Source organism: Durio zibethinus, chromosome 18, assembly GCF_047325235.1.
Source record: "Durio zibethinus cultivar Kanyao isolate XHJ-2024 chromosome 18, ASM4732523v1, whole genome shotgun sequence".
Lineage (NCBI taxonomy): Eukaryota > Viridiplantae > Streptophyta > Magnoliopsida > Malvales > Malvaceae > Durio > Durio zibethinus.
In genome coordinates, this window is record NC_143179.1 from 13,365,360 (window position 1) to 13,376,943 (window position 11,584).

Here is an 11,584-nt window from a genome sequence, read left to right on the forward strand (position 1 = left end):
TTCAATTCCACCTTTAAATGATAAATATAAAGGCCATGAAAATGCATGAGACCCTTTGATCAAACTTTCATCCAATGGCTCAACTTATTCCCTTAGTTTATTTTCCAAGTAATCAACTTTCACCCTTGAATCTAGGCTTTTGAAAAATCAATAGTTCATAATAAATTCAGCACAAAATGAGGCTTTTGGTGTAGCTAGTAAGTGTGAAAAGATCATTTTTGCCCTTTTTAAAGTTTTGACTTTTTATGCAATTTTCTTAGAAATCTATGATCCCTTCTTTCTTTTTATGATTTCAATGCACCAAAAATCATAAAATAATATAAAAAAATATGATATGAAAGTTTTTGTGAAAAATCGACCTCGAGAAGGTCAAATTACGAAAATATCTTTAAAGGGTATTTTAGTAATTTCACACCTTTCAAGGTGTGATCAAGATTTTTAATGCAACAAAAATCATGAAATAATTAAAAAAAATATGATCTAAAGCATTTCATGAAAAACAACCTCGAGAAGATCAAATTACAAAAATATATTTAAAGGTATTTTAGTAATTTCACACTTTTCAATATGCGATTAAGATTTTAATGCACTAAAAATTGTTAAATAATATAAAATTATGATATAGAACTTTTCACTAAAACTGACATTAGAAAGGTCAAATTACGAAAACTCCCCTGAAAGGTCTTGTCATAATGTCTAGGTTTGGGGACCTATCAGTAGACATTGACTTAAAGAGTCGCTACCAATCTTTTTTATTTATGTGCGATTGACCATCTAACTGAATCTATCTTTTTTTAAAGAGAAATCTTAAGTTTGACTCAAGTATCTTTAAAAGGTAAATTCAATATCTACGAAACTAGAATTAGGTCTAGGAGTACGGTTACGTGTGAAAAAAGTTATAGCACCCTATAACGCCCATCAAAGGATGGTACCAGCTTGATTCCATGTTATCCATTTTAGCTTTAAAAATCTTATCAGATAATTAATTATTGGAAACTATGTTTAATTGACTCTAATACTTTTGATAAAAAATTAAAAAAATTCCCTCAGCTCAAGAGTATATAAAAAAACTACTATTTCTTTTACAAAGGTTTCATCGTCGAATTATTTAACATAAAAATTTTAAGAAAAAGAAAAAAAATTAATATTTCAAATTTTTTCCTAAGACTTCTTTTCCAATTTTTTTTTTTAAAATAATTACTGTCTTTTATTTAAGGAAATTTTTATTCTTTCAACTTTTTCCCCAAATACATTTTTTGAAATTAAGAAGATTTTTATTTAAGAAAAATTTGATAATTTTAACTTTTCCTTAACAACCCCTTTTCTTATTATTATTTTTTTATTTAAGAAAAATTAATACTTTTAACTTTTTCTTAAAACGTTTCTTATGAAACACATTTTTTTAAAACAAGTTTTATTTTTTAAAAAAAAAATTGATACTTTCAACTTTTCCTTAAATCTCTAAAAACTTTAAAATACTTATTAAAAAATAAATAACATTAACATAATAAATACATCAAATAAGAAAAAAAAGAAAAAAGAAACCCAAAATAGGAACCACTCGACTTAGCTTGGCGGCAAAAAAAGGATTCAGCTGTAGAAATAGAAAACAGCTTGATAAGCGTGGCTTTAGGCTCGGCTTGATTGGTCAAACAGCTTGACTTCATAGATCGACTTAACTTAAAGTCTGAAGTGAGTCGTAACTGGGTTAGATCGCCTATGAAGCAACATGCAGATCCTTTTAAAAAGACCCGATTTCTTGATTCTCTAAAGTGTTGCATTTTAGTTTAATTATAAAAACTAAAATCTTTCATTTTTTCTTCTCTTTTTTAGACTTTCACTCACTTTTTAACTCTATACTTTCATATTTCTCTCTACAAAGAATAATCCTCTTTCTAAATTCTAGTTAATCCTATCATTAGCACTATCGTTTGGCCTTTATTAGCTGTCACCCACCACCATTGGTTGTTCTGAAAGGCCTTTGTGAGCTTGTTTCCATCTCTTTAACTTGGATACAAGCTTGAATTTTTTAAAACCCTTTTCAAATACCCCAAATCTTAAGGTACAAGTTGTGACTTTTTCACTGTTTCAGCCTTTTTCCACCGTTAAATCAAGATGAATTTCGGATATGCTATTCACTATCATTTGCTCTCATTTTCCACAATTTCGATTTCCAAACAGCACCTTCCATCGTAGACAATTGTTGGCACTGCCATAGTCGAGACAAAACTGTAGACTTTTATAACTTTATTCTCTATTTTTTCAATGGTGGATGTTTTTTTTTTTTTAATGTGATTTTGTGGTTGTGTTTAGGTATGGGTTTACTAGCTTTCGGTTTGAAGGCTAGTTGAAGCTTGCTGAAACTCTTTATTTTTTGTTTTCGTGTCAATTGGAAGATTGAACTTAAACGTTGCTTGATTGCTATTGAATATGTGTCTTGTTGAACATCCCTATCTTGTTTGGATTTTCTTGACGTTGGCTAGATTATTGTCTTTTGAAAATTGCTTACCTTAGGCTTTCTAGGCTCACTAATGATCTTGTGTGGAGTTTTTTGTTATTGGATAAAAATTAGGTGTTTGGGACTTGTATCTGGGATTGAAATTAAATTGGTTTTAAGTTTTGCTTAGGACCTAGATTTAAGGTCAATATTATGGGTTGTTGGCGGTGATGGCTAATAATTATGAAAATTTGAGTGACCAATGTTGGTAGGGGTAAATTGGTGAAAACAGTGATCAAGAATTGTGATGACTTGATTACTTGCTCAATTTATCTATGTAATTGCCCTATTTGCCTCTTTTTGGTGGTTTGCATAACAAATTAAATAAAGATGATAAGGATAGGATTTCAATTAAAAAACTGAGCATCCTAACCTTTTTAATTTGAATTTTATTTTCAAGAAGCAATTGAATTTCAAAATTTTAATTTACCAAATCTTATCACTTATTTTATCCTTTTTTATCTTTTTATTTATTTTCAGAACAATGATAAAAGTAAAAATAAATAAATAAAACAATAAAACAAATTGATTAGGTCTAATGCCCAAATAATCTGAGACAAAATAGGGTATCTACAGTTACTCCTCTATACACAATTTTTATGAAACAGGAATTGCACAAAGAATATAGATACCCAATATGTTCGTGTCTGACTTCACAATAATTACGAAATTTTGAAACTTCAAAGGTTCACAATTTGAAGCATTCGAAAATTCACAATAGAAGTTGAAACTCAAAGATTCACAATTTCAGTTAAAAAAAATCATAATTTGAAAATTCGAAGGTTCACAATTCAAAGACTCGTAAGAATTTTAAATTGTAAGAATTGGAGATTCGCAAGATTTGGAGATTCGTAAGAATTTCATATTTGAAAAATTTTTAGCTTCGCAAAAATTTTTAATTCGCAAGAATTTTCAGATTCATAAAAACTTTCAGATTTGATCAGAAATTCTAATTTGTAAGATTTCAAAGGTTCACAAGATTTTCAGATTTTCAAAATTTTAAGATTTTCAACCTTTTGGATTCGTAAGAATTTTCGGTTCACATGACTTCATATTCTTAAAATTTTTAGATTCGCAAGAATTAAATATTTGCAAGAACTCGAAGATTTGCAATATTTTACGATTCACAAGAATTGAAGATTCACAAACTTTAAAGATTTGCATTCTAAAAACTTCAACATTTCACATTCAATATTTCAAAGGTTCTCATTTAAAAATTTTAGGGTTTCATCCAAAATTTCAAAGATTCTGATTCAAAAACTTTAGGGATTCACATAAAAAAAATTCAAGATTCTCATTTAAAACTCAAATATTCTCATTTGAAAATTTTTAGAGATTATGCCTAAAGGTCTTACAAATGATCCTCAACATTTAAATTACTCATTCAAAAAACTTTACAACTTTAAATTTTGGAATGTTTTCCTCGTCAGAAAAATCTCATCATGAAAAATTTTCATTATTTGAGGTTTCAAAAGTTTAAAATTCTCCTACCAAAGTCAAATTTTGTATGATAGTGATTCAAATGCTTTCTTAATGATGCAAATGCAATAACCCAGATTCTTATAATAATGTAGATGTCATACTCTAAACCATAAATTAAATGTTTACTACATGATGCAAATGCAATAATCAAAACAAATATTCGAATATTCATCGAATTATGTACATGTATTATTCAAACAACAATGTAATGCAAATGTCACTAAAATCAATACCATGAAATTCTAATTAATTGTGGTAATAATGTCCTCAAGACTCTACCATCTTACATTTTTTTTCAACTTTTCGGCATTAACATTTGCAAAATCAATTTACCAATTTTGTTAACCGATCCATGTTATTTCTAGTATTTGGTCACAACTCACATATTATATTGGTTGATCCATCACCATATTCACTAGTTGGGTACCATATTTGCCTTTTCAAATCATCTTTTCAGCCTTCTTTCATCTTTTTTATTTTTTTGCCCTTATCATCCTGGATTTTTTTTCAAAAAAATGCATGAATCTTTTATAGACATTGTCATTCATTCGTTATCATTTCAATTCGTGACAGATATAATGCAATAATATATTTTTTTAATTTATTCTAGGAAAGCAAAAATAAAAAAGTACTAGGTGAATTAAGAGAAAAGGTAATCAATATAAGAACAAGTCTGATACAAAAATAGATAGGCAAATGAACAAATTCAAAGCATGTAACTAGGATAACTATTTGAATGTATAATAATGTCTAAATAATGAATATTTAGATAATTTTTAACATTAATCTAGGATTTTTTTTCAAAAACTCATTTCATTGACTTTCAAAATCATTTTAAGCTTATTAAACTTTGCCCCAGTTCTAGAGGATATTCAGATGTCATTGATCTTCAATATATTTGACTATCGATTCAATTTTTAACTCGATGTTTTTTTACCCAGATTGTCCTTTCAGGTTTTTAATTTGAGTATTCTTTTCTTTCATTTTTTTCAAGTTTATTTTTTATTTTTTCACATTTTTTCATTCTTTTATTTTTTCACTTCATTCATTATTGATATCTCTCAAACACCAATCTCTAAAACATAAAAACACATCACAATTCAATCGTTTCATTACAAGCATGACTTAGTTTAATATGTGATCATTCAATTCGAGCATCACATTTGATCAAAATAGACTTTTATGGATTGTAATATAAACTATGGTAAAAGGTCATAAAAAATAGATAAAATAGGCTCAAAACATATTTTTAAAAGGTTTAAACCAAAGGATCATTTCTTATCATATAATGCAACTTGGCACTTTGCCTCATTTCGTATCATTTTCATAATTTTTTTTCTTCATCTTATTCCCCATAAAAGAACTTTTATTATTTTACCCTAGGTCATTTATGGCATTTTTTTTGTAAGAGGTTCTTCTTTCCCCTTTTTTTTTTTACTCTTTATCTTTGAGGCATTTTGCTATCTTTTACTTCTTTTCCTTTTTCAAATAGGTTCTTCCCAAATTTTATCTCCCAGTATGAAGGGTGACCTTTGGTTAGAATTTTTTAGAAAAAAAAATCATGATAGACCTAAAAGATGTAGCAATGAATATTTTTATTTTTATGAATGGTAAAAGAAAAATAGTAATTTTTTATCTCAAACGTAAATGCTTTCTTTGAAGACCATATTTTGAACAAAGATAGACTGATAGATGCCTCTAAGACATGTTTATTTTTTCATGAATGATATCTGTTCACAGATTGCTTTTTTTTTTTCTCAAATAGTCTTCACAAATCAATATGAATGAGCTTTAAAAACTAAATCTTAGAATTATTTTTTAATATTTTCCAAACATTCACCATTTGAAATTTGAGAATGGGAGTAAAATAGATATGAAAAATAACAAAAATAATGATTTGGATGAAAGAGAAAATATAATGAAATGCATCAACTTGTCTTTTATTAAAATAATAAAAAATAAAATCTTATTACATAAAAGAAATCCTAGCATTACTCTAAAGGGAATCCAAACAACTTTCAATCAGTATTAACATCTTTGCTCTTCCCAAAATTATGCCTTTAGGTGATCAGGTGAAGGATTTTTACTGACATTTGATTTTTTTGATTTGTCAAAGCTTACCTAGTCTTTTTGGATCAAACTTTGTACTTTGTGCTTGAAAATAGGGCAAGTTTCTATAGAATGACCTATATTTCCATTATGGTAATCACATGTGGCATTAGCATCATACCATTAGGGATAGGATCGCTTTAATGTTTCTAGAATTATTGAAGATACTAAGTCATTCTTGACTAGTTCTAGGAATAACTTAATATGAGTAATGAGGATATAATCAATGTAGGCCTTTTCTTGGTTATTCCTAGGCCTCCTTAAACTGCTTGTTTGGTTGTTAAACCTTAAAAATTGTGTAGTGATAGGATTAGGTTCATATGTAGATGTTTGAACAATTGGTTGGTAAGCTGGTTATGAAACAGGATGGTAAAAGACTGGTGTATGATTAATGGCTGGATAATAGGTAGGATATATTGGTTATGGGTATGGGGCGTAACTTCTAAATTATTGTTCTTCAAAACTCACAGCTTGAGCTTAATTTTCTTTTCTTTTGGGCATCCCATTATTCTTTATACTGAAGGTCTTTCCTTCTTTAAGCTTGTCATTCTTAATGGTGTTCTCTCTATCATTTTCTCAAAGATCACCATATCGATAAAATTTTTAGTAGCATTCTCAATCATTTTCTCATAATATGGAGACTTTAAAGTACTTATAAATAAAATAGTTGTTCCTTTTCAGTAAGAGAAGGTTAAACTTAATCAATCACATCTCTCCACTTTTGTGCATTCTACTTGAAGCTTTTTTTTTCATAGTTTGTAGAGATAAACGATCTGAAGCTAAGTCTATAATGTGTCAATATTGGACAATGGACGTCTTTGTCAACCCATCCCAAGAATGTATACGGGCATTGTCTAGCTGGATGTACCACATTACGACTGAATTAGTAAGACTATCTTGAAATACATACATCAATAGTTTCTTATTTTGAGCATGGATAGCCATTTTGCAATAGTACATAGAAACATGAGTTATCAAATATCTTATCCCATCATATTTTTTAAATTCAGGAACTTTAAATTTAGTGGAATAATCACATTTGGAACTAAACAAACTCCAGCTACATCCATAAAGCCAAAATAACCCATTCCTTCGATAGCTCGCACTCTCATTTCTAAAAGATTCATTTATTATGTGCTTAAATCCTCCATCACCTTAAAAGTTTTCATCTTCAATCTCTCTTTCTCTTCAAAATCATCCAAATTAGAAATCTCAATTAGATTATATGCCTTTATTTCAAAGGCAGGGTTAGTGTAGCTATGAAATGACATTTTATGATATTTGTAAGCATATGCCCCAAAAAATGACATCCGTGGGGCTTGTGTGTTTTAAGAAGATTGCCCTAATGTGTGATCTTTTTTTTAAGAGTTAAAATTTGAAAATTTTTATGCATTTTTATCTTTTGACATGTTTAAGGCTCTATTTGGTAAGGAGGAAAATCGATTCTGGAAGTCATTTTCCATATTTTCCTGTGTTTGGAAAGGTATTAATAACATAGTTAAGGGAAATTGCTTTCAGGTCAACAAAAAATTATATCATAACACGTAAAAATTGAATTCTTTTTTTTTTGGTAGAAGATACTTTTCATCACTTTTACTGCCCCAAATTGTATCGATAATCTATTATCTCTCTCAAACCAAAACCCATTCTCCATCTCTAGCCACTATCAAAACTTACAAATCCCTTTTGATTTTTCACTCTTTCTTTTTTTTTCTTTCTTTTTTTTTTGTTTTTGCACTTATATTTGATTTGCTTCATGGGTCTCTTGTTCTAGCACCAATTGCTTTGTGGCTTTCTTGTGGGTAAAGCACTATTGTTCAGCACTAGGTTTAACTTTAAGTTTCTCCCTTTGAAAGGTTTGATTTTTAAATTCCTCCATTTTTATAATTTTTTCTTTCTTTAATTTCTAATCTTTGAACTTTGTTGCTATACTTTTTTTTTTCTTAAAATCTGATTATAATGGAAATTCTGAAATTTTATTTTGTCTTTGTTCATCCATGAATTTTATTTGTCCCATTAAACGTGGTAAACATGACTTGTTGGTGAAAAAGGTTATTTGAGGAATCATTCAAACAAAAAAAAATATTTTTTTCTTGTATCATCCAAACAATAGAAAATATTTGGTTTTTTGAAAAATGTCTTCCATAGAAAATATCTTCCTTTAGAAAATCAATTCCTCATTACCAAACGGAGCCTAATTATCAACATAATATAGATAGATATATAGATAGACCAAAGGGTTACAATCTCATTAGAGATTTAACTACCACTGAATTCTTAATTTCAATATTCAACCTATTATTTTTTTCAAATTAGAATTCATCAATTTTGATTGTATCTATTTATGGAATTTTTATGATAGAAGTTGATGATTATTGTTAATAAGACCAACATATGAAATTTTATATTGTTAAATGTCAACTTCATGTGACTTAGTTTCGTTAATAGCAGTCACTAACTTTTATAAAATTATTCGTAAATTGACAACATTAAAAAAAAGTTTTGAATCCCTTTTCCCCAAACTTTTTTAAACTCAATTATAATTGTTCTTTTTCAAAATAGATAATATATAGACAAATAAGTAAATAGATAAAGGTTGACGATGAAGTTTTAAACTCTATAAATAAGGTTAAAAAATCGACACATGTTTCATTAAAATATGTATTAATTAATTATTAAATGAGTATATAACAACCTTTTAATCTTGTATTACATCCCAATTCAATATCGAGATATTCTGATAATTTACTATGGTATATTTATAAAGATTTGAATCCATATTTGTAAGGTTTCTTTTTTTGGGATAAACCGTAAGATTTTCAGGCAAAAAAATGATATTATTTTACAAGTTGGATATAGGTCTTTACAATTTGTATCAAAATAATCACCAGCTAGAGGAAGTTAAGCGCTACACAGTCGAACCTACCTCTAGAATTTTAACTTATGGTGTGATCCTAATTTTGTGTGTTCTGTATTGGGTTTGATGAGAACGTCACTTTAACGAAAGAGTTTATAATACCACAATCCCATATTGAGATATTCTGAAAATTTATTATGGTGTGTGTATATATATATATATAGAGAGAGAGAGAGACAGACAGACATGAATTCATATATCATTTTTTGGATAAAAACATGTCATTGGTTTTTAATTTAATCAATCAAATCAATCAATTCAGTTTTTGGTAAAACTAGCCACTAAATACATATTAACATTTTTTTATAGAATTAAATTCTATTGCTTCCAAAATCTAAAAACATTATAAAAAACTTAGAGTTAACAACTATGTAATATATTAATATAGTATTACACTCTTACTTTCAATAAGTAGAATTCAATATTTAAATCATCATTATAGTCATAATATGTATTACTAGGCCATAGGTTTTTACGAGCCTAATCCATCATCAAGGCTTCGGTCAAGTTTGGCTTGAATTGGCCTTAAAAAGGAGAGCTTCTATTTGCATCCTAAGAATCATATGTATATATTATATTACAACATATATAGATATCTCATGAGGTTTGTCATATGGATGTTTACGTTGACAAGTCTTTTGAATGACACATAAAATAGTTTTTTAAAAGAGTAAGATAGTTTTTTTTTAATTACAAATTAAATAATTTTAAATTTATTCAAATATTAAAATTATTCAAACTATAATTAAAAATCAAATCAATTTAAAGATATATTTTTTAAAATTAAAAATATGAAATATAGATTTTATTTTCCTAAGAAATAATTTTAATCATTTATCAAATAACCTTATTTAAGAAATTATTTAATTATCAAAATCTTTCAAATATATTTAAAATTACAAAGATTAAGTTTATTCAAAACTTTCAGAAATCTTTTTTTTTCTTGATTTGAATCAATAAAAAATAAGTTTTTAAAAAATTTACATAAAACATTGAAAATTGAAATAATTTTACGTAAAACATTAAAAATTTAAATAACATTTCATATTAAATTTTTAAATAATAAAATCATCAAAAGAATTATATCCATATTAACTCTTATTATCAAATTTATATTTTAAATATATGCAAAAATTTTGATTTTATCTTTTATCACTTATTATATTCATTTTAAATTTTAAAATTATTTATTTAATCTTAATTGCTACTAAAGAATTCTTTTACAAATTTAAGACTATGAATATAGTGTGTTATATCAATTTTTTTATTTTTTCAGTTTTCAACTTTTTTCGAGGTATATTCTATTACTATTACAATTTATTTTTTTGTATAACTTCTTTTCCAAGATATATTTTATTGCTATTATAATTTTGTTCTTATGACAAATAGTATTTTTTTAATTTATTTTTTTTAACATATCTTCTAATATTTTTATATTTTGTATAGCAATTTAATGAAGATTATAAAAGTGAAAGTATGTTAATACTTTTTTTATTTAATTCATCATTCAATAATACATATATTTTTATTTAAAAAAAACCATAAAATTTATTTTAAAAAAAACCATAAAATTTTGCAAGTGCATAAATATTATTGTAAACAAAAATAATCCAAAGGTAATGACAAGTCACTATATATGAATTTTATATATGTTATAAATTTTAAAAATTTAAATATAATTAAAAAAATTAATTTATATGTAGATACTCATATTAAATAAATAAAATTATTTCGTGCATCGCAGGATCTTAATTTAGTTTCTCTATATATCTAAATTTTTTTATTATAAAAATATCTCTAAATAAAATTACTTAATTAATTTTTATTAAATTATTTTTCAACCTTTTAATGCACCCATTCCTTCTATTCTTTGTTTTTTCTTCTCCTCATTTTTTTCGTCGTCTCCATCACAAAACATTAAACTATTAAAAATACTTTTATTATCTTGTACACTATATAAATACATACTCAGAACAGTAAATAAATCGGTTGGGATGAAAAAAGTGTATAAACCATTAAAATTATTAAAATTTTACGCTTATAAAAGCTTTTGGATTTATATTTAAGGAAATTCGAAAAAATTTATGAATTTACATATTCAAAAATTTATAGAAAATTTCGTATATACATATCCAAAAATTTTAATTTTAAAAGCTTCTTGAATTACATATTTAAAATTTTTTAAAAGCTTTCGAAAATGTAAATTGAAAAACTTACAAAGTCATATAAAAACACATTTTCATAAGTTACATTTTCACATAAAAAAGTAACATAATTTACGGTATTTAATTCCATTCAATCACAAAAAAAAAAAAATTATCTTTATACTCTGAAAGGATTATTTGAAATCGTTAATTTTTTTCTGAAACTTGAAATTGCCAATATTAATTCAACTAAGAATCAAATGAGAAAAAGGAATGAGAGAACGAGGATAAGAAAAGAATTGCAAGTTTAGGGTTGAGGGGTGTAGAATGTAAAAAAAAAAATGTATTCAGTTTAAAATTGGGGTGTTAAAAAGAAACCAGTGTAAAGAGCAAAATTTGGCCTTATAAAGCTTTAGATTTGAGAAGATTAAACTT